Here is a 25,719-nt window from a genome sequence, read left to right on the forward strand (position 1 = left end):
AGCAAGGTTGGGCAGATGGAGACAGGAGGGAACAGAATCACTCTGAAGAGATGAAGCCCTCACCAGCCACCCCTGCCCCCATGGAGCTCCTCACCAAGTCCCTGCCCCAGGGCCCTCAGCAGCACTTTCTGAATTCCACACCACCCTCTCACCCACCGGGGCAGGGGCCCTGGACTTTTTCTTCCTCCCCTACCTGCCCTGGACTCTGCTCCACACCTAACAAAACTGCAAGCAGCAGACAGGCCAGGTTCTGTGATCTGTCCCAGCACACCTCTTCCTGGTGTGGTGCAGGTGGTGACCCACATGTATGTCCTGGGTCCTCATCCTGTCTCCCCTGTGATCCCTCTCTGGACCTCAATCCACCCATCTGTGCAATGGGATGCCAAGACCAGCAGGCCTCCCTGCCCAGGGTTCCTAGAGCAGCCCAGGGGGCAGGGCTTGCAGGCAGGGGCAATGAGCACATGTGCTGGGTCCGGGAGCCAAGGACCGGCCGTCAGGCTGTGCTGTCAGTCAGCCTTGCTCCAGGCCCACATCCCAGAGCCTGGAAACGACTCCTTGCCTCCCGGATGACTCAGCCTGTCAACGCCTGATGAGTCACGGCCGCTGGCAAGTAGGGGGCATGCTCCAGCCACCCCCACACCAAAGACTCAGCCCGCCCCGGGCACAGCCTGAGTGAGCACCTCCCAGCCAGGAAACGAGGCCCGGAGGAGGACACGTCCTGCCCGTGGGTGGGATCCAATGTCAAGCACTCTGGAGCCCAAGCCCGACCCACAAGAAGCTCATCCCCCGGGGCGCCTTGACAAATGAGGTCACTGAGGCCCAGGGAGGTGGACTGACTGTCCCAAAGCCACACAGCTCACAGGGGGCCCATTGAAGAGCAGAGCCCACCAGGGCCACCAGGGGAGCTTGTCCACTGGCCCCTCTGCTGTCCTCACCATCACTGGGGTATGACTCCAGATGGGACCCCCTGGCCGGGTAAGGGCTTTCCCCCACCATGTTCCCCTCCTGACACCCCACCCGACATTCACCTCGTCCAGAGACAGGCGACTGTGACCCCAGAAGGCTCAGGGCCGGACACACCCCACAGGCAGCCTTGTGGCTCAGACAGAGGAAATGGGGCCAGCGCCCAGTCCCCCAGAGGCGAGAGGTGCCAGTGTGGGCCGCCTCAGCCCAGCTCACAGTCGCAGGGAGGGGTGGGGCCTTCTCCCTCCCCCGGCCCTTCGTCCATCCTGGCTGGGGGCATCGTGGGCAGAGCCTCCTCTCCCCACCTCCCCTGGCTCCCTCAATCCGTCGTATTATCTGATCTGCAATATCAGTGTTTTAATACTTAAGGAGGATTTGAATTAGCGTAACAGGCCCAAAGTGGAAATAAATTAATGTAAGTGCATAAGAAGTTTCTCCAGACAATTAGAACCTGGAGTAAATTAAATTAATATCTAATCTTTCCTCTTCTCGCTTCCGAGCCAGATTTCCAGATGGTGCCAGGGGGATGGGTGGGTAATGGGGTTCAAACGGACGTGGGCGGCACTGGGTGGTCTGTGTGCAGAGGTGCACCTAGTTGTAAAAACGGCTATCCAGTACCACCCTGTCCTCAGCCTCTCAGAGCCCAGTATTCCAGGATCCCAGAAGACAGAGGGGAAACAGAGGCGGTGGGCGGCGCAGCCCTGGCTGGGAAAGACAGCTAAGCAGCTGGCCCTGTAGTCCAAGTGATGTGGGCACCAAACAGGATGGCCACAGGGTCCCCGCTGCAAGCCCTCATCCCCTCCGGGGGTGGGGCGGGGGGCCGGGCAAGCGGCTGCCATGAACCCTGAGGGCGGGTTCCCTGCAGCAAGCAGCCCCCAGCCCGATACTCATGTCCACCTCTGATTCGGTCTCCTCCACAATCCCTAATCGAAGATGGCCATGCCCATCTCACACCTGGAGAAAACTGAGGGCCACCCCAAGGCCACCGAGGGGTAAGTGGCCGGCAGGGGCCCCACCCAGGGGCTCAGCCAGGAGGAAGCAGAGCACCCTGCCTTTGGGGGGATGAGCCCCCTACAGCCCCTGCAGGGATGTTCCCAGGGCCCTTGGATGCCAGATGGAGTGCTGGGACCCCACTTGGCCCCTCACCCGCTGGGTGACTTCAGCACCCCACATGCCAAGTGGGGACCAACATGGGGCTCTGGGCTGGGCTGCAAGGACCCACGTCAGCATGAATAAAGCACTTTGAACCCAGAAGTTTCTCAGTAACTGCCAAGTCCCTTCCCTTGGGGAAGGAGGAGAGCATGCCCCTTTGTCTCCAGTGCCCAGCTCCCAGGGGCCCTGTTTTTGTGTTCAGTCACTTAAAATCACTGCTAAATGCCCACCACGTGCCAGCCTAACCCTGGGGATAGGGAGATGGCAAGACCGGTCCCTGGCCTCAGTGAGCTGGTGGGTGGGGGATGGAAGGCCCTGGCACCCACTGGGGAAAGTACCACAAGGGGAACGGCAGCAGGAGTGAGTGTGAGGAATCGTGAGGGTCCCTGGCAGACACCCTGGAGGAGGGGATTCCTGAACTGGGTTTTGACATCAGAGAAAATGAGACAAGATCCCAGCAAACAAGGCGGGCGGGGGTGGGTGCACAGCACAGGTCACGTGAGAGGACATGCAGTGAGCCCTCCACACGGTTGGTCGGAAGGCATGAACAAAGCAAACTCAGGGTCATGTGTAACTTTAACAGCTCGGAACACATAGAATCATCTTCGCAGAAATGTCTCCATCCTCCACCCCAGCCCCGGCATGGGCGGGAGTCGCAGCTCAGCAGTCAACCGTCTCACTCACAGTCATCAGCCACGCAGCAGGGCCAGGCTTGAAGCCTCGCCACCCCTCCCACAACTGCCTGGTGCTTAATATGCTTGCAAGAGAGCCCAACTCCAAAAGGCCCCATCAAAAAATCTGGTTTAAAAAAAAAAATGGGCCTGAAGACCTGAACAGACACCTCAGCAAAGAAGACATGGAGATGGCAGATGAGCACATGAAAAGATGCTCCACATCACCTGTCGTCAGGGAAACGCAAATTCAAGCAGCAGTGAGACACCACGACACCCGATTAGCACGGTCCAAGCCCAGAGCCCGCCAACACCAAAAGCAGGCAAGAGTGCGGAGCAACAGGAACCCTCATTGACCGCCGGGGGATGCAGAGTGGCGCGGCCACTTTGGAAGCCAAGCGGTTTCTCACGATACCAGGGGATCCAACAATTGTGTTCCTCGGTATTTACCCAAAGGAGCTGAAAACGTCTGTCTACACAAAAGCCTATACGTGGATGTTTGTAGCAGCTTTATTCATAATTGCCAAAAACTGGAAGCAACCAACATGCTCTCTAATAGGTGAGTACATAAAGGAACAATGCATATCTTTCCAGACAATAGAAATTATTCAGCATTAAAAAGAAATGAGCTATCAAGCCATGAAGACACAGAGGACATTTAAACGGATATTATGAAGTGAAAGAATCCAATCTGAAAAGGCTACGTACTATCTGATTCCAACTCTATGACATTCTGGAAAAGTCAAAACCATGGAGACAGTAAAAAGATCAGTGGTTGCCAGGGGTTAGAGGAGAGAAATGAATTGGCAGAACGGAGAGGAATTTTAGGGCAGTGGGAATAATCGGGATGATATTATAATGGCAGATACATGTCATTATATATTTGTCCAACCCTCAGACAGCACAACACCAAGAGTGAACCCCAAAGTAAACTATGGACCTTGGGTGATAACGGCATGTCAGTGTAGGTTCATGGTCAGAACAGCTGCTTCACCGGGGGGGTCTTGACATGGGGGAGGTCATGGGAGTCGGGGCTGTGTGGGTCATCGCTCTGCCGTCCCCTGAGTTTTGCTGTGAACCTGAAACTGCTCCAAAAGTTCAAGTCTGGTTTTGTTCTTCGTTTTGTTTTGTCTTGCTGCTCCGGGTCCTCGCTGCACTGCGAGGGCTTTCTCCAGCGGCAGCGAGCGGGGCTCCTCTCTAGCTTGGGCTTCTCACTGCGCGGCTTCTCTCGCTGCAGGGCACAGGCTCCGGGTGAGCAGGCTTCTTCAGTAACTGTGGCTCGTGCGCTTAGCTGCCCTGCAGCATGTGGGGTCTTCCCAGACCAGGAATCAAACTCGTGTCCCCTGCATTGGCAGGCGGATTCTTAACTACTGGAGCATGAGCTGTTGTTGTTCAGTCGCTCAGTCGTATCCAACTCTTTGCGACCCCAAGGACTGCAGCACACCAGGCTTCCCTGTCCTCCGCTCTTTCCCAGGGGGTGCGCAGACTCACGTCCATAGAGTTGATGATGCCGTCCAACCATCCCGTCCTCTGTTGCCCCCTTCTCCTCCTCAGTCTTTCCCAACAGTGTCCAATGTGCTACTGGAGAAGAGCAGAAAGTCAGGGAAGCCCTCAAGTCTGTTTTTTTTTTTTAAATAAATGCCCCTGGGTTGCCAACCTGGGTGTGGGATGTAAGCATGGCTGGACCTCAGGAGTTGGCTCCTTGCAGCCTCTTTGTGCCCACGGAGGTTGATAAGGTAGACGGGGCATCTCTTTGCTTGGTCACCCAGGACTCAGGCTTACAGTGCATCACCTGCTGGAGTCCCTTCTCTGGGGCTAGGAAGACGGGGCAGGGGGTGGGTGTAGCCGTGCTTGGGAGACCCAGGGCTGCCCGGAGAGGACACCTCGTGGGAGAAGAGCAGCCCTCGCCTCAGAGGGCAAGGGGTCTTCCCAAGCCCCCGTCGCTCCCGGGTTGTCTAAGACCCAACTCGGCAGGGGCCGCCCACCCCGTCTGCCCGGGACTCCGCTATAACTGGAGCACCTTTGGGGACTCACCCATCATCCATCAATGTTTATTTCCAAACACCTGAAGATTTTCTTGTAACTCAGGGCCTGGTCATAACTCAAAGAAAGTAAGTATTAAGGAATATTCAATCCATCAAGGGATGAATGAGCAATATAGTTTTTAAAAGTTATTAATCATTCATGCAAAGGATTGGCTCCAAAAAGGACAGGTGGAGAGTCTACCCCTCATCATGATGGATTGTTGAAATCCACGAGCTCCTCCTAGCTGCCCACAGCCCTGTCTCTGACCTGCAGGCCGAGCTGGCCTGCCGGATGTGGGGGCCTGAGACAGCACGGTGAAGGGCGGGGAGCACTCCTTCATCTCAGCTTCCCTGGCCCTCGGCCTCTGCAGAAGCTTTTAGATCTCAGTGAAGACTTGGAGGCCTTTAACCAGTCTGATTAAAATATAACCGCCCCTCTGAGAGGCAGGCCTGAGACCTCCGGCTCCATAAAGCAAACCGTCCTTGGCAGCCCATCGGATGCAGAGTGTGACTGCGGCATCCCTGAGCAGGGAAGTCCCTGTGACCTGCCAATCCAGCCCACAGATCCGGACACCAGGCCGGGAGAGGAGCAGAGCCTCACCCACGTCCCACAGCGGATGGCACGACTCCGTCACGATAACCACACGCCTCCCTCCTCGGCTGCCCAGGGAGCAGGACGGGATGACCGAGAGACACATGGGAGAGTGAAGGTCACCCAGGCCCTGATGCCAAAGCAGCGCGTCCACTCCGTGCAGTGGACAAAGGGGAGACCACATTCAGTTAGGCCAGCGGCCAAAGCAGTGAAAAAGCACACTCGGAGTCACTTGATTCCCAAAAGAATGTGTGAGAAAAAGCTTGGCTGAAGCACTTGGGCCACCAAGATTTGAGGTCCATCCCTATTGGGGGACACATGTGACACACAGGCCAGACCTCCCCCCAGGAACACTAGTTCAAGACAAGGCTCAGCAGGGCCACCCACCAAGCTCCAAGCGTGCTGAGCAGGGCTCAACACCCCCTGCCCTGCTGCTCTCCTTCCTGCAGCCCCCAGGGAAGGGGGACAAGGAGCCCCTCTCCAGAGTCTCCTCCTGGTTTTCCCAAAGAAGGAGCCAGGCTTGGCAGATTTATCCAATAAAGTGACAAGAACTTTAAATTTTGAGTTTCAGACAGTCAATGAATATTTTTAGTATATCCCCATTGTTACATGGGTTATCAGTTCAGTTCAGTTCAGTCACTCAGTCATGTCTGACTCTTTGTGACCCCATGGACTGCAGCACGCCAGGCTTCCCTGTCCTTCACCAACTCCTGGAGCTTACTCAAACTCATGTCCATTGAGTCAGTGATGCCATCCAACCATCTCATCCTTTGTCGTCCCCTTCCCCTCCTGCCTTCAATCTTTCCCAGCATCAGGGTCTTTTCAAACAAATCAGTTCTTTGCATCAGGTGGTCAAAGTATTGAAACTTCAACTTCAGCATCAATCCTTCCAATGAATATTCAGGACTGATCTCCTTTAGGATGGACTGATTTGATCTCCCTGCAGTCCAAGGGACTCTCAAGAGTATTCTCCAACACCATAGTTCCAAAGCATCAATTCTTCAGCACTCAGCCTTCTTTATGATCCAACTCTCACATCCATATATGACTACTGGAAAAACCATAGCTTTGACTATTTGCAAATCTGTTGGCAAAGTAATGTCTCTGATTTTTCATATGCTGTCTAGGTAGGTCATAGCTTTTCTTTCAAGGAGCAAGCGTCTTTTGGTGTCATGGCTGCAGTCACCATCTGCAGTGATTTTGGAGCCCAAGAAAATATGGGCTATACTTATACTGAAAAACGATTTCTTGACTATCTGAAACTCAAATTTAACTGAGCACCCTACCTGTTATCTGGTGACCCTCATGGGAGCCCTAGGCTGCTGTGCCTCATGCCGGGTCGAGCACCAGGCCGTGCCCCCGAGGCCCATCCATGGGGAGAATGACGGCCCACGTGCCCCAGCACCCCACCCCCGCTCCTTGACGCTGACAGCGGAGGCCCCGCCTCCTCCTCTGGGTGCGGACATTTCCTTTCCGCACAGCCTGTCCGTCTTCTGCTGGTTGCTCCCAGGTACACATAGTAGATGCACAGTTATCATCTGTGGGGTTGGATGGATGAGAGCCAGATGCGGGAGGCCAGCTGGCCATGGGGCTGAGACCTGGCCTGGGGGACGTCAGACCTGGGGCTCCGTCCCCTAGCCTGCTTCCCCCCTGCCCGGGTTTGGCTACCAGCCCCACCAGTCACGGGGCCCCTGACCTCTCTTTACTCCCTGTTCCCAGTGGACACGAGCCAGGAGGAGCCCAGCAGGGAAGACGGGGCTCAGGCACCTCTGTCTCCAGGCCAGCTCCCACCCCCGCAGCTCCCCTCCCCTAGACCCCTCTCCCAAGCTCACCCTCCCCCCAGATCACTAGACACCCCGCCCTCCCCCCACCTCTCCATCCCCTGACTCCAAAGCCTGGAAACGCAGATGCACTGTACCCCACCCCCTCTCTCATGGCAGGGCAGAGGACCCTAGCGGGAGGAGCCTGGGGCAGCAGCCGGCCTGCTCTGGACCCAGACTCCCATCAGGGTGGTCGGGCTCCTCTCCTGCCCTGACAGCTGAGGCGGGGGGCGCCTCGGGCTCCTGCGAGGACCGGATGCTGGCCTCCCTGCTTGCCACGCTCCGGCAGGTGGATGTCCAGAAGCACCCCTGCCGTGTCACTCCTGTCCATTAGGCCCAGAGGCTAACCCCCAGTAGCCGCAGAGCCCGCAGCCCTTCCCGTGAGGCCGAAGGCCCCCCGAGGGGTAGGCCGGCACCTGCCCAGAACACAGCTCTCCTGGCACCGGACCCCACGTCCCAGCAGTGGCATTTGCTCTGCTTCTAACACGAGGCCAGGCCTCCTGCTGCTGGGGAGAAAAGTCTCCTGTTCCAGGCAGCAGGGCTCCGGTCTATTTTGCCGCAGAGTTGAATGCAGCTACGAAAAGGAGGTAGAAATGACAGTGAGGAGAAATGGGAGAAGAGAGGCAGGGCAAGCCTGTGGGATCGGGGAGCTGGACTGGGTGCCGGCAAGACGCAGGCTCCCGTCAGCAGAAACGGCCTTTAGGCGCAAAGCAACTGACCGGGAAACTCCGCTCATGAGGGTCCAGGGAGACAGTCCCTTTCTGCTGCCCGGGTGTCGGGGGAGGACGGACGGGGCAAAGTCCTGAGCAGCCTCTGTGAGTGGAGCCTCCAGCACCTCCACCCAGAGGAAGAGAGAGGCGTTGCCGGAACCCCCGACAGCCCCCCAAGGGAGCAGTGGGAGCCCCGCCCCAGAGCTTGACGGCTGGCAGAGGGCAGGGCGGGCAGCGACCACCACCGGCTCACACTCACCGCGGGGCTCCGGGCTAGAGGGGACCCAGGCTGATCCTCTGACTCTGGGTCATCAGGAGGGTGGAGGGTTCTGGTGGCAACCTGGTTCTTGCGACAGCATCCTCTCAGCCCCTCTAGGACCCCTCTGAAGTCAGGGTCCAGGGGCCATTCCCCAGGCACGGATGCCCTGCCCGGGTGGCCAACAAGCTCCCCCAGCTCGGCCCGCCAGGCCCACGGCCCTGTCTTCACCCCTGTGGGCCATGTGTTGGTTTTGCGCCTGCCCGCCGAGTCATCCACTGATTAGACCTTGGTTCCCCCTGAAGGTCAGATGCCTCGGACAGGAGCCAGACTTGTCCTGGGGTCTCAGTCATCGAAATTCTGGTGAGGACTGGACTCTGGGAAGACGCTGGAGTGAGGGGTCAGGACCTGCTGTGACCGGGACAGAACATCAGTGGTAATGACTCAGTCCCCAATCCAGGGGAGATGTGGAAGGAGGCCAGTGGGCCCCCTGCAGGCCTCACACACTGCTGGGGGTCACTCGGGCCACCCTGCCCTCCCACGGGGCCCCGCGGTCCTGCTGGGCCCCTTTGCCGAGCCCGCCTTGACCCCAGCCCCTCGGTCGCAGGGTGGGAAGTGTCCTTAGGTCGGCCTCGCCATCGCCATCGCCGCCGCCTCACCAACAGCTGGAAGAAAGGAGTCAGGGAAGAGGAGGAAGCTGGGACAGTGTACATTTTTTAGAAAGAATCTGCATGTTTGCAACTCCAGCTCCGGAACAACTAACTTCTTGCTGGCATCTGCTCAGAAACTGTGGTCCCAGCTGACAGGCTAATTACCCCGTTCAGTGCACTGAGAGCTGGAGAAACAAGGCCGCTGATGAGGGGGCAGTGAGGAGGGGCCCAGGGCCGGCTCCCCTGTGGGGGCCACATGTGCCCTGAAGGAGCCCGAGAGGGGCCCCCAAGGAGGGCTCAGCTTCCACCCGGGCCCTGCTCACCCCCCAGAGATGGGCCAGAAGCTGCCTCCAGCAGCAGAAGTATGGCCTGGGAGGGTGCTCAGCCCAGGCTAGGGACCAGGAAGGGGGTGGTCCCTGAGCCCCTGGACAAAGGAGGAGGGTCCCCAGGCCTGAGGTTGCTCTGCACAGAACCTTGCAAAAGGCAGGTCTCGGGAGGGAGTCGTGCTCACCGTCAGACGTCCCAGCCCTCCGGCCTCCGCCCAAGCCCTGACCACCTCCATGGTGATGCGGGGTGTGACCGAGAATTTGTCCAGCCTCTGTCTTCCTCTCAGGATGCCTTCCAGCAGCAACAGCAGCAGGTGAGGGCCCTGGGACATGAAGTTGCCCTGGGGACCTGAATTCTGCACTGGAACCTCCCCTGTCGGGGTTGTCTTCCCCAAGGCTGGGGGAGTTTCCTGAAGGCTGCCCTGCCTCCCCGGGCCTCCCTCTGCCTGGAAGCAGGCGCTGCCCAATGGCAAGTGGGATGGAGAGAGGACGGAGGGAGGCCACAGCGGCTGCCCAGCACCTGGACACCTGGCAGAGGGGCCTCCAGGTGAGGGAGGCAGTCACGGGAGACCGTGATTCCACAGGCAACTCCAAGTGCTTGACCCGGGGCGTCTCTCTCTCTCCCACCGCATCCAGCAACAGAGAACAGAGGAAGTCATCCACAGCAGAGTGATGAGACCGGGATGAGCAATTATCCCAGTAAATTTTTTAGAGCGAAAGCAGAGACGGGGGTTACAGAGGAAGTGGAGGGTGCAGAGAGGCCGGGGCCTTGGAGTGTCTTGTTTTGACGGTGATTTTATGAAGAGCCATGTCAATTTCCACTTAAATCCCCAGCCTGGGATCCCTTTGCCAAGGATTCTATTTTAAAATGTTGAAAGCACTATTTCAGGGCAAAAATCAATAAAATGCACCCAAAAAATAGAAAAAGGAGCCTACAGAGCAAAACATCTTCCTGCCTCTTACTAAGTGCTATCTTTTTTAACACATCAAGAGCTGCAGCTTTTAGCTTAAATCTGGGGTCTGCAGCCAGTCTACCTAGGTATTTTTACAGCCAGAGAGTGCCCACCATCTTATCCTAACCTCTACGACAAGGTAGACAAACCACAGACATTCAGGGTTGCATAGCCGGAGTTCCATCCTCCGGGCTCCCAGTCACCGCTCACAGATCCGGGCCCTGGAATCTGGGCGCACAGTGGCTTAAAAGTCCACCAGGAAGCTGCACATAGCTTGAGGAAATGAGCAACCAAACCCCCAGTTCCGCCAGCTGGGTGACACCTGAACTGCAGGGAGAAGAACCGTCATGGAGCTCCAGATGGCAAGCCGGTGGGGCGGGGGAAGTGGGGGACCACCCTGACCCCTGCCAGCTTCCAGATGACCCCCGCTCATCAGCATATGCGCCCTCCTTCCCGCCCCACCTCTGGATGCTGCCCCTAGCCCCACTTTGGAATTTTGTCTTTATCTTCCCCGTGGGCCGAGGGTCCTCAGAAGGTTTCCCTGACCCCTCAGGGCCTATCCTGAGTTGGAGGAGAGGTGGACCAAGGAGAGGTAGGGAGACAGCAGGGCAGACAGGATACCTGGACCATCTTGGGCGAAGGGACCACCAAGAGGGAGAAGTGACCCAGCCGCCAGGTGGATTCCCCAGGCGGCCCCGGCAGGGAGCAGGGCCCCTGCAGGCTGAGACCCAGGAGAGTCCGGGCAGGTGTGCTGGCAGTAGCCTCCCCCACCCCAAGCCACAGTCTCCTTGGCAGAAATGGAGGCTGGGCCAGACAAACACAAGCCCTTCCTATGCTCTGGGATGCCGTCGTGGGCTGGCCTGGGCAGGGGGGCTGAAGAGCTGGCAGATGCCAGACCAGAGCTCAGCAGGCCTCCCCGCCTCTCTGCCCCAGCCTCTGCTGGGTGTCCATCACCCAAACCTAGAGCTTCTTCAACCTGGAACTCACCCAGGCCTGAACGTGAGGGCCTGTGAGGTCTGCTGCCCCTGTAGAGACAAGCCAAGGGCCCCCTCCCAGGAGCTCCAGAGCCTCAGCTGAGGTCACCACCTGCCCAGTCCTTGTCCTGATGCCAAAGATATCGCCCCCACCCCGACTCCGTCTCTGCCAGCAGGAAGTAGTGAAAGCTGAAATTCAGAAGCATCCAGAAACCATCATGTGCACCTTTGCTGGCAGACCTCCATCACCCTGCAGGGCAGGTGGGAAGGAAGCTGAAGCACGGGGTGGCCAGCGCGGGGGCGTGGAGGAGCTGGCGCTCGGCCAGGCAGGAAACACATGAGCTTCCTGCCTGGGGCTGGGTGTCAGGAGGAGGGTAGTGAGCAGCAGAAACAGAAGCCTGGAGCTTCCGAAAATCTCAGATGTCTGCCTTGAGGCTGCAACCAAAGAGGCTGCCAGGGTTATAATTATCACAGAAAAGGACAAAGGGAAGCAAACCTTCACCGGAGCTTGCAAGGTGCTGTTGCTCTGCTCCCTGCTTCTGGATCAGCTCCAGAGAAGCCACACCTCTGGGGACCCATCTCACAGATGACAACTCCAAGGCCAAGCAGGAAACGTCACAAGCCATGGATGAGCAGGATTTGAACCCAAAGCCCTGCCCAACACACACAGCCTCCAGTTGGGACCAGTCCTTCATCACCTCCTTTTTCCATTCCCCCCAGGTCACCCCTCATCAGGGACCCTCATCCCCAACTGGTTCAAGGTCCTTATAACAGGGAGGCCTTTCCTGACCACTTCCTGGAAACTACTCCACCATTCCCATGCCCTTCACCTGACCTTGCTGTGAGCACCGGGCAGAGACCACATAGCTATTGTTCATCTTTGCATTTCATCCCAGGGCTCAGACGTGCTGGGCACATAGGAAAATTTCCATAAATGTTTGTGGAATGATGCAGGATTTATTTCATTAATTCAACAATGACTATCGAGTACCCACTGAGTGCCCAGCACTAAACTAGCCCTGGGGATAGAGCATCAAACATAGCAGAGCCCTTGCCCCCCAGGAGGTCACGTTGAGGTAGGAAAGACAGACAAACCCACACAAGAAGAGACATCTCAGGTGGAGTTAGTGAGGTCAGGGATGGGAATTAACGTGGTCGCAAGGAGACAGATGCTATCTGGCCACGGAGGTCCACAGAGATGCTGTGACATTACTAACAGGAGGAGGGAGCCTGGGGAGGATCTGAGGAAGGGTGCTCAAGCCGGAAACAGCAGGTGCAAAGGCCCTGGGGCAGAAGCAAGCTTAGTGTCCAGGGAAACTTGCAAACCAATGTCAGCCCTGCAGAGAGCAGTTTCGTATGGTGACTGATTATCCCACCAGGGACAGCCCAGCTCAGACAGACAGCCAGAATCCACAAGGCTCTGGCCCATCTCATTTGTACCCTGGTTGGCCCTCCAAGGCAGAGGGCTCTACCTTGGCCCACCCATGCCTAATTCCCTCCTCTGCCCACCCACATAAACCTAAACACATCTTCACCCTAACTAAACACTAGACGACTCCAAAGCCATCCAACCTATGACTTCAGTCCAGCCAGCTGGGTCTTGGTTGCATCATGCAGGGTGTTCATTGCAGCATGCAGACTTTCTAACTGTGGCACAGGGGCTCAGTAGTTGCAGCACACAGGCTCTGTAGTTTGGCATGTGGGCTTGGTTGCTCTGCAGCCTGTGGGATCTTAGTTCCCAGACCAGGGATCAACCTGCATTGCGAGGCAGGTTCTTAATCTCTGGGGCCCCAGGGAAGTCATCATACAATGGAATATTGCATGTGTGCCTGCTCAGTCACCTCAGTTGTGTCTGATTCTTTGTGACCCCATGGACCATAGTCCATCAGGCTCCTCTGTCCATGGGATTCTCCAGGCAAGAATACTGGAGTGGGTTGCCATGCCCTCCTCCAGGGGATCTTCCCAACCCAGGGACCAAACCCGTGTCTCCTGTGTCTGCTGCATTGCAGGCAGATTCTTTACTGCTGAGCCATTGGGGAAGCCCAGAATGGAATATTATTTAGCCTTGAAAAGGAGGGAAGTTCTGATTCACAACATGGATGAATCTCAAGGACATTGTGCTCAGTGAGATTAGCCAGTCACAACAGGACAAGTATTGTATAATCCACTTATATGAGGGACCTGGAGCAGACAAATACATGGAGACAGAAAGCAGATGGTGGGTGCTAGAGCTGGGGAGAGGGAACTGGAAGTTTATTGTTTAATGGGGTCAGAGCTTCAGTTTTGCAAGATGCAAAGGGTTCTGGAGATGGATGGTGGTAAGGGACGCAAAACAAAGTAAAAGCATCTAAGAGATTAAACAGTACACTTAGCAATGGCAAGTTCAAAGCTGTGTGTATTTTACCACAGTGAAAAATATAAAAAGCAGAAATGTAAGCACTCGTGTTCTGGGAGCCAGATATCCAAAGCGGGGCCATGTGGGGAGGCTCTCGGGGAGGGTCCTTCCTGCCTCCCCAGCCTCTGGAGGCTCCAGCTGCCCCTGGGCTGCGGCCCCATCCCTCCAGTCTCTGCCTCCAGGTCTCCTGGATTTCTCCATGTGTCCGTGTGTCCCCACATTTCCGTCTCAAGCAGGGCTACCCATCATCATTAGGGCCCATCCCAACCCAGGTCAATCCTTGCCTGAGATCCTTATCCCAGGTACATTTGCAAATACTCTCATTTCAGAAACAAAAGTCTCAGTCAGAGACTAAGACCAAGGCCCTAAGTGGACATGTCTCTTTAGGGGGTCACTTTAAGGGGACGAGGCAGCCCGGGGCAGGCAGACCAGAGCAGAGAGGGCACAGGGCGAAAGCTACAGTCACCAGCAGAGTGGACCAGGAGCGGAGCGGGTGCCAAGGCCCAGGGCAGGGTTTCCAGACAGCGTGAGGGCCAGCAGCTCTCCCCTAACCTGTTCCAGGGACCGGCCTCGGTCAACTCCCTCTCTGCCTGGCCCAGGGCTGGTTCCCTCCCTCCAGCCTCCTGATTCCTGAATTCTGAAGCCCCATTGTTCCCTTGGCCAATTTCAGAGGCCCCCAGCTGCTGACTAGCTGTCCCTGAACCCTCACTTCCACCCTGTCCTATCAGGCACCTCGGTCTTCTCCAGCGCCAGGGCCCCGCCCCGTGCATCGAGGTGGTCAGTGCTATGATGAGGTTCCAGGTGGGGCAGGCCTGCCTCCTCCATCCTCACACCACGATCATCTCTCACGGCTGCCACGGCCTGGTTAATGCTGGCACGTGACCCATCCACTAAGCAGATTCCTCTTCTTACACATGTCATCCTGGGGCCCAGTCCTGGGGACATGGCCCATATTGTAGGGAGATGACATACCCAAGGGAACCACCTCCTCCAGGAAGCCTCCCTGACTGTGCACCACACTCCCGGGGCATTTCATTTCACCCTCACACCTCTGTGTCATCCCTTTTCATCTAATGACAGACGGGTGTCCACTACCCACCATGTGTCCTCACATGCTGGGCATTGGATCCGGCCGAGAACAGGTGAGAGGGAGAGAGACTACAACCAGACAGACAGCACGGTTTGGAATGAGAAACATCTAACGTTACTGAACTGTACTTTCCAGGTGACGTTAGTGGTAAAGAAAGAAAGGAAGGAAGATAACGTAAGTATCTGACTTGTGATCCCACGAACTGTAGCCTGCCAGGCTCCTCTGTCCAAGGGATTCCCCAGGCAAGAATATGGGAGTGGGTTGCCATTTCTTGCTCCAGGGGAACCTCCCAACCCAGGGATTGAACCCAGGTCTCCCACACTGTAGGCAGATGCTTTACTGACTGAGTTATGTGAGAAGCCCAACCTGCCTGCAATGCAGGAGACATTAAGAGACGCGGGTTCAATCCCTGGGATGGGAAAATCCCCTGGAAGAAGGCATGGCAACCCACTCCAGTATTCTTGCCTGGAGAGTCCCATGGACAGGGGATCCTGGCAGGCCATAGTCCATGCTGTCAGAAAGAGTCAGACACAACTGAGTGACTTAGCAGGCAGCACGCACGCACATTTTATGTTACACATATTCTGATGGTCAGGGACTCCAAGACCAGAGAGGCTGAACAAGCTGCCCACAGCCACACAGCCTGAAAGGAGCAGAGCCAGGACTTGCAGCACTCCCGTCACTGGTGTAGGGCTTACCTGGCTGCAGCTCAGACCAGGACCAAGTCCCCACCTCCAGCATCTGCCAGGCCCGGCTGCCCACCTGTGTCTTCCCCACCTCCAGCCAGGCCCCCCAGGTCAGCCTGGGTTTCCTCATCTGAGCCATAGGGCTTTGCCGGGAGCCAGGCCCCTTTTGTCACCAACCCAAAGAAAAAGACCAGCGTCCCGCTCAGCTGGGAGCGTCGTCAGGCTGCCCTGCCTACACTTATGGGGCATTACCACCCATTCCTGCAGTCGGTACGAGACGCTCTCGTGGGCTCTGCCAGCTTCCCAGGGAACTGCCGGCGGGCGGAGAACAAGATAAGATGTGTAGGGCCTAACTGGCTGTGACCTTTCTTTTTCTCCGAAAACCACTTGCTTAAGAAAAATCTCAGCCGTCATAAATCACCCTCGCTGGGGAATGCGTGGGCCGGCCTGCGGGCTCAGGCGCATTCATCATGGTTTCGGGACAGTGACAGCCGCTCGCACTTGAATTTGCAAGCAGAGGCCCTTCCCCTCTGCGACCTCCCTTGCTTTACCTGGAATGCCCACCTCCCTAGGCCGCAGCAGGCCTTGTCTGATTTCAAGTGGCTCAGACATCACCTCCTCCAGGAAGCCCGCTCGCCATCTCCCACCAGGGTGTCCCATGGGCCGAAAGCAGCCAGGAGCCCTGCAGCGCCAAGCTGGCCAGTCCATCCCAGTTCTACCTGGGGGTGTGGTGCAGGCCGCGGGGCAGTAACAGCGTCACTGGGTCCAAAAGTGTCAGACAGGCTCCCTTCACATGAGGACTGGCCCTGCTGTGTGCTCGGCGTGGCTCTGCAGGTGGGGCATGCCAGCAGGGGCACGCAGCCCCGGTGTCGGGGCTCATCCGACACAAAGGTGGGAACCACGTGTCTAATCTCTCATAGGTCCATTTACTTGTCCAGTGAGCACCCACCACGTGCCGACACCAGGGAGCAAGGGGCAGGCATGGTCCCTGCACCACGGGGCTCACTGCACGGCATCCAGTGTCAAAGCACAGCCGTGAAGTGAGAACCTGCAGCGGGGAGCAGGCTCCCCCCACGGCTCTGCTGGGAAAGCGGCAGGGGGACAGCCTGGTGGGCAGCGGGAACCACACAGACAGATGCCCCACGCAGGGGGAAGCGGGACGGGCCGGGGGGCGAGGAGAGACTGGCTTGCCTGTGGAGGCGGCAGAAGCAGGAAGGAGTCTTGCACAGAGAGCGTTTTGTCTCTATTCCAAGAGCAGGGAAGAAACTGATGGAGTATCTGGTTTTTATTGTTTCATGGGGTTTGAGGGAGGGGGTGTGATCAGCTTCATGAAGTGAACTGTGAGAGCCATTTACGGGTAAAATGGACAAGACAAGGGGGTGGATCAGGAGAGCTTCCAGACTCCAGGCTTAGAGGAAGAGCTGCCCTTCCCGAGATGGGGAGAGGGGAGAGCAGAGCAGGGGGGCAGCTGTGGCTTGAATTAAATGGCCCGGCTCTCTCCGCTCTGGAATTCTGCAGGGACAAGGGTGTCTGGGAGACTCCTCAGGGAGTTCCAACCTCAGGACCCAAGAATCTGCCCAAGAATCCACCCCCACCCTGACTGCTGGGAACCCTCTGGAAGTCCTGAGGTCAGTCTAGAGCCCAGTGGCCTGAGCCAAGCCAGGGGACCCTAATACTCCATCCTGACCCCTCCCGACACTCGGACCAGGGGCCCGGGTAACAGAACACAGGGGACCCAGCATGCAGGACAGCCTGGAGGGACAGTCCTCAGTGAAGCTGCCTTCAGGGCCCAAGACAATTCCAGGCATTTTGCCTGGATCTGTTTGTTGGAATTGTCTTAAATGCCTGCAGCTAGGGCCTTTATGAAATCGGTATGCATATTCATGCAAATCATATGCAAATCACACCACCCCCAGATCAGCTGGAGGAAAATGTCGCTGCCTCATCCTTCCCCCCTCGCGGGTGGGAGGAGGGTCAGCTCCACCAGAGCAGCTGTGAAGACGGAAGTCCAGGAGGGACCTCCCCGTCCGCCCTCACACCCCACAGATGGGGAAACCGAGGCCCGAAGGAGGGGTGGATCCAGCATGTCCAGGCGGAGCATTGCAGCATCTCCCAAGCCGGGGCTTCCTCCTTCCCTGAGAGAGCGAGCAAGGTAGGACTGCCAATCGGGCAAGGTCTAGAATTCTCAACAGGAGGGAGGGGCCTTGGCAGAGTCTCCGAGATGCCTCTGATAAGAAACGGTAATATTTGCTTCTTAAATCAACTCCCTGGGGCCAAAGCCAACAATACCCTCCCCAAATAAAAAGCCAGCTCCAAAAATAAAGCATCCGCCAGCCCCTGCATGGATTAAATGTCACCGCAAAGAAGCGGAGGCGTAGGGAATCTTCCTCCATGGCACCGAGCGCGGGGTGCTGACCGGCTGCACCCCTGCTGTAGGCACCCCCTGGAGACTCCCTGACCCCCACGCCTGCTCTGGTGGGGGGGGGGGGTCTGTGCAGGTGCTTTATGGCCTTGAGTCTCTTCCGCACAGGCAGGCAGGCAGATCCCAGCAGCCCCACGCGCAGATGAGGCAACCGAGGCTTGAGGACATGAAGGGTTCACGGAGAGCAGGTGCAGGCCTGAGACTGGAACCCGGGTCCCACGGAGGGTGTGCAGGCCCCCGGGTCTGCCCCTCTGAGTTCCAGAAAGTGTGTGTGCTATGGGCAGGTCCATGGTCCCTCCAGTGTGGACCCTGGGGGTCCCACGATACACCAACACAGGCCTGTAGATGGAACTCAAGCTCCTATGTGTGCTGGCCACACTCGAGCCCACAAAGAGACTCTCCAGGGCAGGGAGCCAAGCGCAGGACTCGCAGCCTCATGCAGGCTCCCATCTGCAAAATGGGGTAGGAGCAGGACTTCCCACACTGGGGGAACACGCGGTTGTGGTGAGTCCAGACCTGGAACATTAGTGCTAGAAAGAACCAATCAGGAAGGAGGACTCGGAAAATTCTGGCGGCTATGGCCACCAGCTCCTCCTTCTGTGGGTGAGAACAAGAGGCCAGCCAAGTCACCAGCTCTGGCCTCCGAGGCTCCCCTTCCAGGCCCTCCAGGGCTCACGTGGAAGCCCACCCACATACCACCACCACCACTCCCCACCACACACACACACTCCGGTCCCCAGCTGGCCCCCAGGCACTTCTGGGGACAAAGAGAGACAGAGGCAGGCGGTCCGGGTCAGGCCAGCCTGAGCCCTGACTGCAAGCTGGCCTCCTGCAGGCTCCTCTCTCCGCCCCCCGCCCCCCTACTCCTCCCCCGAAGCTGCCAGGGGACCCGTGTTGCCCTGCCCAGCAGCTCCTCCCTCACAGAGGGGCAAGCCTTCCTGCTACCACTCACTGACTGATGCCCCCAGGGCCGTCCTGCAGCGGCTGCTGCTTCGCGTCCGAGGATGAACACACCTGTGTCTAGCAGCCCCATCCTTGCCTTTGCTCACACGGGTCCCCCGGCCTGCAGTGCCCTCTCCCTGTTGACAGAGCAAATCCCTATGGTGCTGAATCCCTGCTGGGTGCCTGGGATGGGGTGCTGCCCCCTACATGCTCCCACACCCTGGCCTGCCCTCCCTGCATGAGCTGCCGGGGATGAGCTGGGGTCTCCTGGAGGACCAGGCCTGGTACCCAGGAGCAGCAATGACCACGTGGCCATGGGCACAGGCTTTGACCTTCACAGCCCATCCCCCATGCGCCCACGGGTGTGGCCATCCGGTGTGGTCACTTTGGAACCTGCCTGCTCCCAGTGGGCAACATGGTGGCACCGCCCCAATCTTGATGATTAATAATGTGCTAGGTCCCCAGGGTTCTGAGAGAGGAGGTCGCCATGGAGGCGGCGAGGCTGCCTGGGAGGAGGGAGAGAATCAGGTTCATGAAATGGTGAGAAGACATCAAAGCAGCGGGTCCCCGGAAGGTGTGAGCCCGTAGGTCTTGCCACCGGGGCTGGTGTGAAAGCAATCACACGCCATCTCTGTGGGGAGGCGGCACGGCCAACTCCAGAACTTCCCGGGGCGGACAGAAGACAGAGCTGGCAGGTGGACGTGTGGGGACAGGGACAGCAGACACCTGGGACTCAGACACACACCTGGGGGCGGGCACACACACACACACAAGCATCCGGGGTGCAGAGCTCAGTCTCCGAGCAGGAGGTAGGGGAGGAAGAGGAGGAACAGGTGGGGCCTGGACTCACCGCACCCCCCAAAAGACCAAGCCATCTCTGTGCCAGCGGCCAGCCAGGGGCAAAGGGCCACCTCCACGCGATCCTGTGAAGATTCTATTCTTGCCGAGATGGGGTGATGGGAAAGTGGGGTGAACCCCTGGGAGGAGGGGATAGGAGCACCCATGTCTTCATTGGGCTAGGAGGGAGCTGGGCTACCCTCAAAGGAGAGGGAGCCACGGTGCCCCCAGTGTGGGGAGGGGCTGGGGCACCCCAGAGGAGAGAGGGCTGGGGTCCCCCTTGGAGGAGCTGGGCTGCACATGGACAAAAGGACTGGGCCCCCAGTGGTCCACTCCTGACCCCGCAGGTCTCAGAGATGAGGCTGTGGGCACCAACTGGGCAGCTCTAGCTGGGTCCCTGGGAGAGGCAGCCCCCAAGACAGGAGATGGATGAGGTCGACACTGGGGACTCAGGAAAGATGGTGGTCACAAAGACAGAGCCAGTCTACACCCCCAGCCCAGCCAGCCCCCAGCAGCCCCACTGCCCGCGGAGAGCAACTGCTGTTTCACTTCCGTGGTCCCTGGGAGGCAGACCCCAAAACACACGGTGACAGAGAGAGGTGGGTCCACCCACAGCCCCAGGCAGGGCACAGGCAGGGTGGACTCGGAGGGGCCTTCCAGCGGGGGTCTCAGGGGGTGGGCAGCTGGCTCTGCAGGGACCAAACTCACGCTCCGCTGACCGCCAAGTGTACTCCTTGCTGGCCAAGCGCAGAACGCAGAGGAGGGCCCCCTGGGCATGCAGGTGTGGGCGCCCACGGCAGAACACACGCAGGTGAGGGTGACACCACGTGCTCCATCTCAACAGGGGCCAGGACAGGGCCTCGGAAACCCGGCCTCAGCACCGTCTGACCCGCACGAACGCCCTCCAACTCCTGCGCTGCCCTTCGCGAGGGGCTTCCCGACTGAGTCTGACCAGCAGACGTGTGTCTGCATGTGCATGCGTGTGAGTGAGCGAGTGTGTGCAAGCCCTCTGGGAAGGGTGGGCACCCCACCATAGACCTCAGCGGCGCGTGACACTGTCCAGCACGGGGGACGCACCACTCCTCACAGGAGCTGGCTTTGGGTGTGGGGCCAGCCGTGGGCTTCCGGCCCTCTGTCGTGGCCCCGCCCAGCCTGCCCACCTCCCCAGGCCTCAGAGCGCCTCCCTCCTGGGTCACCAGGGCGGCTCTGGCACCTCCAGCTCATTTACCTGGAAGCTTCGAAGAGCAAAGCAGGAACACGGGAGCCTGGTCTGGCCAGGGGGCTGAATCCGACGTCATGGGAGCCCCTCATACAGTTCACGCCCGCCCCTCCACTCCCCCCCGGCCGGGCAGCTGCCCGGGCGACCTGCGGCTCCTGGTGTGTCATCATTCCCACCCCCAGCAGGGCCCGCACGCCCAGGCTGGGGCCTGGGGGGCAGATCGGAGGAGCGGCCCTCGGCACCTCTGGGTAACCTGCTGGCAGGGGCCGGCCTGGGGCTCGGGTTCCCCAATGCAGGGCGGGGAAACCGCTATGGCAGAGCCGCCCCCACGCCACCTGGGACGCGGGACCCTACCGGCCCTGAGAATTTGGCCGTCAGCGTTCCTCCGCCTCCTAGGAAGCCTCCAAACTCTCTCTGCCCCCGACCGCTGGAAATGAGTTTCTCTTCAAGTGCTTCCAAGCAGGCCTCTGACCCTCACTACTCGCCTGAAATTGGTGATAAACAGACCCCAGCCTGTCATTCTCTCTCTTCCGTGCGTCAGCGGCTCTTAGCAACAGCTGCCAGCCAGCTCGTGCTCAGAGCTATGAGTCTGCCCGGCTCCCCGGCCAGGGGCTCGCCCACTCCCGCCTCCTCCCTCTGGCCAGGGGCTTGCCTCGCTCCCGCCCCCTCCCGCCGCCGCCACAGCCGCGGGCCATCCACACACCACCCCGGAACCCCGCTCCCTCCCAGCCACTTCCTTGGCCTCTCCTGGTCCCCGTGTCAGGAACCAAGTTCCCTGGCGTGGGGATTCTGCTCAGAGGAGGGGCTCGGGGGGTAGGGCAGGAGGAAGCCCTCGGCCTGAGCCCTGGGAGCTTGGGGATGCGCATGGCTTCCCTGTGGGTCCCCTCTTGGCCAGGAGTGGCTTTCTGTGGCCTGCCCACCTGTTGTCTGGGGGAAGCGGTGGGAACAGTCTCCTTGCAAGGGGAGCCTGGCCTCCCAGAGGAGGAGGGGACCTGGTCGGGCGAGAGGAGGGCCACCTGTGGGCAGCAGGATTCTCCACTGCTTGGGGGCTCTGTGAGTTGGGTGGAGGGACAAGGGAAGTCTATCACTGCAGCCCTGGAGGGATGCTTCTCCAAAGCTCCCAGGGAGCCCGGACAAAGTTCATGCAAAGGCGTAAAGAGCCGAGCCCAAGACCCCCAAGAAAAGGGTTCTGGGGCCACTGACAGAAGGTTCCTGCAGATCCCGCAGGACACAGAGCCTGTAAACCCCTGGACTGGCCAGGAGGCTGCCTCGGCAGAAAGAAGGGAAGGGGGGCCATTCCCCTGGGGATGGGAAGCGAGACACCTGCTGAACCGGGAAGCCAGACCCAGCCTCCCCAAGCCCCCAGGGAAGCTCCTGCCAGGGGTCTGCACCCTCCTCACCTCAGCTCCCTGGACCAGCCCACCCTGCACCCCAGATTCCACCAGTGTCCTGACACCTCTGTGAGAGCCAAGGAAGGCAAGTCGCCCAGCCCTCCCTCACCTGGTCAGAAAAATGACCTGAAGTTTTTAATCCCTTCCGAGTGGGAGGAGCCTTCAAGGCCGGAGCCCAAAGGGCAGGGAGGTGACCCTGGGAGGTGACAGAGGAGGGAGCATGGACCCCAGAGCCGTGCGCCACCTGGGGGTGCAGATCCCCACTCCCGCCACCAGAGAGGCTTCATCTGCCCCGCCCCAGGCCACTGCCTTCTTGGGTGGAACAGAGGCAGGACAACCCGCTGCCCCAGGAGCCGTCCTGAGGTGGAGCGAAGCCCACGGGGGTCGATCGATGGGGTTGCTCGGTCTGGCCCCTCATCATTCCCTTCCTCCCCCTGAAGCCCACCCTCTACCCGGGACCCACAGAGTCCTCAACTCACGGACTACAGTAATGGAATATGCGCCTGGATCATAGAATAAAGTAATGGGATCACAGGAGCCAAAACGGAGCCCTAGACGCCCAGAATAGAATCACTGCACACTTAGGTCTAACCACGGAGCTGAGTCATAGAACTGCAGGACAGGCCCAGAGGAGGTGCCGCTCCCAGGGACCCCCCATCTGAACCCCTCCATTCATGGTGAGGAGACGTGGAGGGAGCCACAGAGCTGGGGCTTGGGACTCTCAGAGAAACAGCTGGCCTGCAATGAGCTGCCTGCAGTTCCATCCAATAAGTGACTTCTGAGCACCCCAGGGGCTCACCCCCGGGGCCCCAAGCAGGAAAGCGGGGAGGAGGGGCAGGCTGTGTTCTGGGACAGGCTGGGGTCCAGCCAGGGCCTCCTCTCAGCAGTAAAAACACCTGGCAAGGCAACTGGGGGCCCAGTCACCCCAGGAGGTGGCACGTCCCAAGGTCTTCGTAAACTCATTCTTTGGCCACCTTTGGTTTTGCTTGTTCTGTTGTGTGATTCTCTTTTTTTACTTTTTATTTCTTCCTTGCAAGATGAGATCAAGGAAAGGTCTTTGAAACAAAACGCAACATTTTTCTTCCGTGACAGATCCTGTATTGATGGGCTCAGCAATGAACCCCACTCTGAGACGTCCCTGTAATTAGTGCTACGCAGAGCGGCGACAGACAGGCAGGCATGCCCCCTCCCTGGTCCCAGGGGGCAGCCAGGCCCCCCCACCGTTCCCCTGCCTTCTCCCGTCCCCCGAGCCCCAACTCCTGCACCTCTGGGCCCAGCGTTCCTGGCTGCTTGAATCACAGCCGGTAACCCTGGAGTGGAGCTGGGTCCACAGGTGATTTCCAGGCACCAGGACTGCACCTGGGGATTCAGGTCCAGGGCAGAGCCTGGGGCACAAAACCCTGTATCTCACACCCACCCACGCAGGAGACGGTGGGATTAACTAAACACTAGGCTGCACATCGCTGAATCCAACCCCCCTATTACAAAGGGGGCCCAGGGTGGGGGAGGAGTTCCCCCAAAGCTCCCAGAGCCGGGAACAGGGCCAGGATCCTATGCCAGCCTTGTGCCCCTCAGCCCCCACCACGCCAGCTCAGAGAGGGGCCGCAGAGTCAGGCTGGAGGCCTCTCCTCCTGCAGGACTGGGGATGGACGGGGTGGGGCTGTGGCTCTGAGGTTCGAGGCAGGCTGGGGGATGCAGGGTGGCGCTGTCCAAGGGACTGACAGAGTTCGTTTGGCTCTCCCTCCCTCAGTGGTGCTAGTGGTAAAGAACCCGCCTGCCAACGCAGGAGATGCAAGAGATGCAGGCACGATCCCTGGGTCGACAAGAGCCCCTGGAGAAGGGCACGGCACCCAACTCCAGTATCCTTGCCTGGAGAATCCCATGGACAGAGGAGCCTGGCGGGCTACAGTCCTGGGGTCACAAAGAGTCAGACAAAGGATACGACAAGCATCTTCACACTTGCACTCACACTTCCTCCCTCAGCCTGACATCTGGGGACCAGAAACCCCTGTCTGTGCAACCTCCATATTCACAAATACTTCTCATCACCAAGCTGGCTGCTCTTTGTGACTGTCAAGGCCCAGCTTCAACATCACTGATCCTCCTCCTCCAGGAAACCGTCCTGGATTGTCCTGAGTGGATGGCTTCCCGGACTTGCTGAGCACAGATTAACTGAGTCTTGTGTTATGATTAGCTGTGTCTGGAATGTCCCCTCATCCCTGGGGCCAGACTGTGTGATCTCTTTGGTGGGGGCGGAGGTGGAGAGAAGGGATCGAGACACAGCCTGTGACCAGGGGCAGCACTCAGCATGGGGCTGAGATCAGAGCTCAGAGTGTGACCAGGTTCAGGAGTCAGTGACCGCAGCACCTCTTATGGGGGAAACTTCCACAAAACTGGGAGAACCTTTGGTACAGGCCCTCCCAACCCCCCCCCACTTGCTCTGTGTCCACTCGAGGGGCCCTTCCTGCAGGCCCCCGGCTCTCAGCCCCTAGCCCCTCCTAGCCCCCAGCTGGGGCAGCCTTCTCGGGGGCCCGAGAGGGGAGGAGACAGGAGCTGCCCACCCCCTCGACACCCTGCCCCTGCCATGCCCCGCTGCAAGCTCTGACTGCTTTTTTCTCAGTCCTGGGGCTCGAATTCAAATAGCCAGTTCATCAGGATTCTCACAGCACCCTGCACCATCTCCAGAGCCACTTGACCAAAGGGAAGAACCCGGCGCCTTGCTCATGGCAGCAGCTGAGGCCAGGCACTGGGGTCCAGGCCAGACCGCCACTCTGAGACCACAGTCTTTGGTTTGCCCGTCATCAGAACGGGGCTGACCCAGGCGTCCTGAGAAGGCAGAAGGCGTGGCTCCCCTTCTTGGGGAGTGACCAGTCCATCCTGGGTCCATTCTTGACCCAGTCCATCCCTGGGGCTCTCAGCTCCAGCCTGGCCCACCCCACCAGCTTCCAGACCCAGACGGCCCCACTCCTGGGGCTCTCACAAGCCCCTCAAACTCAGCCTGTCCACCCCTACAGCTCTTCTGATCCCCCTTGGGGCGACCTTAATAAGAACTGCTTTAGGGGGTACGGGAGCATTCCAGAGAACAGCGACAAGTGTCAAGGGAGATGCTGGACACACAGCAGACTCTTGAGACGGGGTCACAGCCCAGCACCCCCTAACTCACTGGAGAGAAGGGGAGCTGGTGGAACTACAAGTCAAGCCGGTGGGATTCTAATGGGGGGCCATGAGGCTGGGAGTCTGCGGAGGACAGAGCCCAGAACATGTCCCCTAGAAGTCAGGCCCTGTCTGAGAAGAGACACGGGGCCCCAGTGGGATGTGTCACCAGGTCTGAGACTGGGAGCCGCCCCAGGAGGTGTGGCAATGTGGACAGGCTCCTGGCTGTGTCCGCCTATCCCTCTAGGGCCAGCCCTCCCTGCACTCACCCCCTTGTCCCCTCCTTGGGACTCGGGGCTGACACCCTCCTTGTCCCCCTCTCCAGCACACCCTCCTGGCGAGGCCTTTCTGCTTGGGGCCCCTTCTGTCCGGAACTCTCTGCCCCCTATCAGAGGCACTCATGCTTTCACTTTATCAGGATCTCTGCTCAAAGGCTCCCTCCCTCAAGAGCCCTTGCAGCAGCCTGCCAGGCCAACAGAGCCACGTAGCCCCT

This window comes from Dama dama, chromosome 21 (genome assembly GCF_033118175.1).
Source record: "Dama dama isolate Ldn47 chromosome 21, ASM3311817v1, whole genome shotgun sequence".
NCBI lineage: Eukaryota > Metazoa > Chordata > Mammalia > Artiodactyla > Cervidae > Dama > Dama dama.